A 7349-nucleotide genomic window follows, 5' to 3' on the forward strand; every position below is an offset into this window, starting at 1 on the left:
TCAGGTTACAGAAAAGTTACATGTAACATATATGATATCATGAAATGAAACATTTAATTGAAAAAACCCAACCAAACCAACACCTTAGTGTGTTCATAAGCCTAAGAATACCAAGTCTTTATTGCATGCGTATTTTGAAGAGCACTCCGGACTCTGATCACAAGGTCGTGAGTTCGAGTCTCAGTGGAGACCGTACCGGGCAGTTAAACGCCTCCCTGCCATCCGATCCTATCAGATCTCAGATGCTCAGCAGGGTCAGCCCCGGTTAGTACCGGGTGCTGCAGACAGTCCTGAGGACTTCACTGTCACTGTCCAAGCTCGCTCGGCCGTGGCGGATGGACCTTGGGACTTAAACGGCGGGGCCAGTTCTGTGCACGCTGTGCCTCACCTAAAAAATCCACTGCGCAGGCTTGAAGGGCACATCCCCATGTGGGGAGAGCCCTTCCCAAATCTTCGTTCACGAAGTTTGGCCATACATACATTTTGAAGATAAAAAAATTGGAAATGTTTTTAGAAACAGCATAAACTGCATTATCTATGTGTAATGTGAGTATAATACTACATTGATCAGCAACTATAATGTAAAAGGTAATGTGTGAGAGTTTTATATGTTTCTCAGAACTATAATGGTAGTATGAGTGGATTTTAAAATTTTGATAAGCACAGCAAAGATTTTAATGCTTTATTTGAACAGTTTGCTATAGGGCATACACATTTTGTAGACAAGTAAAATGAAAACACTGGCATCAGTTTCCCTGTTTTCTATTAAGTAATGTTGTGAAGTAAGCAGAAGTTGGATTCAGATATCTGATAATTATCTCCACACTATGTGTCATAGTAAATAATTTTAATTGGTTTAACATCAGGGACCATTACTGGCCTAATTAGAAACATGAAAAGGCTACAAGTATTAGGCAATGTCCTGAAGGAATGAGAACATTAGCAATTCTGTCAAGCCATTTTTAAATAGTACACAGTAGCAGTCACATTTCACCAAAAGACAGATTACTTGACAGGTGCTTGTAGGAAAAGAGGACTTGTGGGTTTGCAATAAGATAAGTTGATGGCCAAGCATAGAGAATTTGTAGTGCTTGGTATGTATTATCACTGTGTTAAAGGTATACTGAATTTTTTCCTGAATTCTGTTTTTAAAGACCTGGGCTAACTTTGTGCAGCAGAGGTATTATATTAGCTTGGAGGCAGTGAGGAATTTCATTTGGTTAAAAGAAAAAGAACATAAAAGAAGAAACAAAATATAAACCCATGTTGTGTGGAGTTTGCAAGGATGTGAAGTTAGGAAAATTTTCAATAAAATCATGTATGAGCCTCTTTGGTGCTTTGGTGAAGCTCTGTAAAAATATCTTTTGAGCTTTTTGCTCTCCAACTCAGCCTTGAGGTTTTGGATCTTCCATAAATATTCACACTCCAAATGAAATCATGAGTTGTGCTGAATGACATGTCCTGATTTAAGCACTTCCACAACTTCCCTGTGTTTTAAAACTTCCTAGCCTCTAAGAAAAGACACTATGGCTTAGGGGTCTGCTCTTTGACTCATCTGTCACTGAAAGCCAACGGACAAGCAGAGTGACTGCAGGAGGAATTACTTGATAAAGTTCAGACTTCATTGCTAACTTGCTTGCTCTTACAAAAATCCAGACACAGAGCTTTCTTCCATTTGCACTAAGCTGATTGTTGTAAAAATTGTGAAAAATTTTAATATGCCCCATTACTTTAAGAGCTTGTGTCTGGCTTCAGATTTACTGTGGCACTGTGCTTGATTTGTCTACTTGTTCTGTGTTCTAAGCGTTTGTTAGTCACTTAAAAACTTTTCAGGGATTGCTTGCTTTTAAATGTGACTGAGCACCACTAGATGAGTTGCAATTGTGTATTTCTGGAGGTTTGGGTTGAAAGAAAGGAAAATATGTTAATGAATAAAATACAAGAATTGCTACATTATCTGGATGAGTTTTTATGTCAGATCCTCATCCTCTCTTTCAGAATGTTTTATATAATGTGCCTGAGGTGGCACAAGAAATATTACAGAGGAAAATTTTTATGATGACCTTAAGGAATGAGGATTTGATTAGTGTTATGCTATACACTTGACAATGGAGGCAGAGTAAACTCTTGTTAGAAAGAACCAGTGATGAAGACAGCCAACCACCTACAGTGTTTCACTGCTGAAGAATAACATCAAAGATTTAAGCAACTCATGCTGCTTGAAGAGTTGATCAACACCTGCCACCACTAAAGGAGGGGGAGGGGTTTATTGATATTTATATGAATCCCTCAAAGCTATGCAGATGTCAAATATATGTATAATCCTTCCATGATTAATCTCTATTCATTTATTAACCGATGGGAATTCTCTATACACATGCTTAGCCAAAAATACAATCCCAGTGTCGCTCACCTAAATCTTAATAACATTCAAAATAATTTCTTTCTATAGGCTGTGCACCACCTGACAAGAAAACTCTTTCTGTATTTTTATCTAGTTTCAGTGACCATTAATTTGTTCTCATAAAGGAATGGCTTAATTTACCTTTTTCATAACTCTACTTTGTCGCGGCTTTCTTGTCCTCTGGTTAACAAAACAGGTTGAATTATTACAGACTGTCTGCATGGTATAGTCTTCTTTTGACTGAGCTTTCTTATGTTTGCCTCTACATAATGCCTTAGAGAGGCATTATCTCAAAGCCAAATAAATTACATAAAAGTACGTCATTTTTACCAAATATTATTTTCAATAATTTTCTCTTCCTCCTGTAACATCACCCGATTTATGTTTTTGAAGACCATTAACTATCAAATGTTAGCAAATGTTTTTGGGTTTTTTTCTGATAGAAGAGCACTTACTAAGCTTAAAATGTGAAAAATGCCAATACATCATCCATAAAATACAAATGTAACTTTACCTAGTCCATTGGTGTGAATATAAGAAAGAAGTGAAAGTGCTGAAAGTGCTGAAACTTAAGAGTTGCTTTAGGTAATGAATACCGATGTAAAGCTCTGATTTTGTCAAACTACTTCATATACCAGAATAGTTGCATAATACTTAGAGCATGGAATTTTAGTGAAGTGGGTTTTTTTGTCACTGCTTAGATTTCCAGCTACATGATGTAAGAGGTTTTAATGGTACCTGGTATCTTTTATACTTAACCTGAAAAGATACTGCAGCCGCAGAGGTTATGAGTATATGAGAAAATTTCATAGAGTTTTCTTTTGATGGCTTCAGTTAAAAATTTTCAGTGGCAGAGTGCAGAACACTCAGCTGTGCACTCCAAAAAAAAAAAGTGATCTTGTGGTGAGGTTTGCAGGAAGACTCTATACCACAGGCTAACCTTTTCCTCTGCCCTCATCCAGCTGACACAGGGCAGGGCGCTGGGCTCACACCCATGTGCTTTCATACTGCTCAGTGACGGGTCAGGTTCCATGTTTTGAAACCACCATACTCACATGATCTAAGAGCAGCCTCTGAATGTCTCTCCACCTCCTTCACATAAGGAGGATGAAGATATACTTTATATCCATATATTATATATAAAGGTAAGTATTTCTTTGCACATAACTAAAGATCTAAAAATCACATGTAATATGGTCAATAAGATAAAGGTCCAGAAGGTTTCCACAAAAGACCACTGGTCTAGTTCAGCTGGCGGGACCAATTTATGACTGTGTGGGGGTGATCAAAGCTATGTATTCTACACCCTGTATTCATTTCCCAAGAACAATGGACCATTTGCAGCAGCTTCCCAGGGCACACCCGACTCCTCAGGGTGTGAGCTGGGTGTGAAAGACATCTGTGAGATAAGAGCTGTGATAACTCCCCTCCAGGGAGTTGTTGGCATGTTCACACCCAGCCTGAGGGGGCATGTCTGCTAATGGGCCATCAACGATTCCAAAATACCCCATGACTCACAGAGTTAGATCACCCATTGTGTGACTCCCACCCTGTGGGAGGTAGTGGGTGCTCCCACCTGGACCTAGGGGTACAAGTGATGGGGTAAGAAGACCTCAGGGGTCACTCGTTGGATCAAGAGGAGGACCAAAACCTTGTCAGGAGGAGACCACCACTTTCAACCAGCCTGCGACTACCACTCTCCACCAGACTGCAACTGTCAGCTGCACCAGCAGGTTTTCCACTTTGGACTTTTACTTTGGACTTGAGGGAACCACATAGGGTTCAGCACAAGGGCTAACAAACCCCTTTGTGTTTGTGCTGAGTTATATTTCTGGGCTTTTGTGGGTTAAAGACAATTTTTCTCTTTGTACCATTGCATTTATTGCAATATTGTTATTAAATTGTAACTCTGACCATCACAACAACATAAACCTAAAGGATCAGCCCATAGTTCATGAATTAGAAAGCATAACTCCATTTATGCTGTGGACACAGAGGGCAAGTGGCATGGAGGCCTCTTTGCCAATAGCGTGGGAAAAGTACTACTGTTTGTGGGATCCTAGAAACACAGAAGAGACTTTCAAATCATCTGATCCATCCATTAACCTAGCACCACTTTTATGACCACTAAACCATATGCTCAAGGGCCACTTGCAGACACATCTTGAACATCTTCACAGATGGTGACTCGACCACCTCCCAGTGAATTTCCTTTTTTTACTATCTAATATGAGTGTCCTCTGGCATTACTCAAGACTGTTTGTTCTCCTTCTTTCACCTGAAACATAGCAGAAGAGATAGACCCCCCACCTCCCTACAGACTTCTTTCATGTATTTGAAGAGACCATGGGGGAGGGAAGCCTGGGACTGTGTGTTTTGCCTTTTCCTGAGGGGAAAGGCTATGTAGAAAGCAGCAGAAATCTCTGCCTGAATGGCAGCACAGGGACAGAACAGGACACCACTTTTTTCTGGACCTGTCCCTCTGTGGAGGCGCAGCTTGAAATGGCAGAATAATAAACTATTAGGAAATCTCTCCTTGATCACCATGGGTAAAACCCTGCCCAAGGTTCTGCCAGACTCAGGTCAAGACTGTCAGTCCCACATCTCTGTCAGCCAGCAAACACCTGTCCAAGGGTGCTATAGGAGCCAAGAGCTGGTATCAGATTTTGATTCTGTAACTTCAAGTTAGCATTGTTGCAGAAGGTATCAAATTGCAGAAGGCTGTGTGACAGAACAAGAGCTTGTCATTTTGTGGTCCTGTCCATGCCTGGATCTGCAGCTGTAAAAGGCAGGTTATGTCAACAAACACTGGGACAGGCACTGTCAACTGCTACAGACAATATTGTATGATAGCTCTGTCAGACTTCTGACCACTTAATTCTGTGTCAGCACCATATAGAATACAGGGAATATCTGGCTGTATGGCTGAGTACAGAAGTGCACTAATGCTCTCCATCTCTGAGTCTGCAGCAATAAAAAGCAGGATAATACCAACAAACAATGGGACAGGCAAAATCAATTTCACTCTTTGGAACTGAATATTCACTATACAGATAAGCTCACATCCTTGAAGAGAGGTCTGCATTGTATTTCAGAGCCCCTAGACATACCAGGGCCAAATCCCTAGGCCTATCCCAAAGGCCACTTTGAGACCTTCCATAGAGAGTGTATTCTACAGAGCAGCTCTACCTGGATATCTTAAGGAATCTGCAATATGGCTCTACATTTTTACACAGAATAGTTACCCCATGGCAGCTTTCATCCTCCAGGTATTTTAGAGTCCAGGTCAGCATCTAGGAGGCTTTTCAAATGAGACAGACTTTCCCTTTCTTGCACCAGTCTAGTGCTTAACCTTCAAGAAATTAGTGTTTTCATTCTATATATACTTAGAAGCTGAAGATATAGTATCTTATACAAATGAGGTCCAATGGGAAGTCTGACATAGGAGACCAGTTAAATTTGAGGTTTGGTCTATGCCCTGTTTTTGTTTTTCTATCTATGAAAAAAAAATTACATTATATCTCTTGAGACTAGGTTCTTCTACTAAGTTTGAGTAAACTTTGGAGTCCACTGTAGAATGCCTATGTCATGATTGCAGGAAGCGTTAATGTATGATGAAACCTAGGAAAAGGACATGGGAGAAAATGATATCAGTCTCTTCTTAGATAACTGCAAAGTATCCTGGGCTGTACTCCATAGGAAAATGGTGGTCCCTCCTTGAATTTCACACTATCATTCAGAGATCCTGCTGCCTAAATAAAGAATCATCAAAAAAGAATATTCTTTCCTGTCAAAGATGAAAGTATGATTTCATCACCTTTATAAACTTAGGGTTATACATAACACTCTAGCTCAACTTGGACTTTTTCTTCTTTCCAAAAATGCAGTAAGAATTTCCAATTATTATCTTCTGTTCTGCTTTCTGTCTAAGCCACATTAATATGGCATTCATTGTTTCACTTCTGTGTGGCTGGTTTCCATCATAAAGTGATTGTGCTTTTTGGGCTACATTTTTTGCAATCACAGTAGAACTGAATCAGAGTTTATATCCATGAATATTACCAATTTTCTTTATCTTTGAAATGCAGCAAGTTTCTTATCTGACAGCCTTATGACTATGAAAGTAGCTGCGTAATAAACAACTGGCCTCGGAGAAATCTCATGAACTAACTTGCAGGATTTGATTTTGCCTAATTAAATGTAAATAATATTTAATGTTGTATGTGACAGGGTTTCCCCTGAAACTCAGGGAGTTTTTTATGTAGCAAAAGTGATACTATGAATGAGAGGGCAATATTAAACATTATGAAATTGGCATGTCTTTTAATTTTTTTTCTTTCAGTAATTATCTATCTCTTTAAACAGAAAAGAAAGAAATTTAAGATCTGGTGCAGTCTATGGTATTGGGTATCAGAGGATGCTTGCACTATGCATAACTATGTGCTACTCTGAACTTCTTCATCTCTTTCTTTCAATGCAGGTTATTAGCCTAAGCAAAACTTTTCAAACAATTCATATCACTTTGGCATCAATCAAAACAGGGTTTTTAAATGCTTATCTTTTGTGTTCCTTTCTACAGTGTTATGTATCAGCAATTTGAAATATTTTCCTTTATTAGATATAAACTAGATACCTGAATCATCTGATGAAACATTGTTTTATTGCAGAAGAACATTTTTTATATGAGTTCCAGGGTAAAATGAACTTAGAGCTTTTTATATGTGTAGGAACCTGTCTGTGCTATGAGTAAGAATCCTGGAAGGATGGACCTAGTCACCTTTGGGAAAAGACTGAGGCAGCTACTTTTATTCTACTCTGCAATTCTCCATGTGGTCTCTATATAATTCAGTTAACTAAATCATGACAGCCCTGCCAGACTGCCTATGAATGTGCACACCTCTGTTTCCTCATTTTTGTAAGTTTTTCTTAGAGGCATAAAGGAGTT

This window comes from Pithys albifrons, chromosome Z, assembly GCF_047495875.1.
Source record: "Pithys albifrons albifrons isolate INPA30051 chromosome Z, PitAlb_v1, whole genome shotgun sequence".
NCBI lineage: Eukaryota > Metazoa > Chordata > Aves > Passeriformes > Thamnophilidae > Pithys > Pithys albifrons.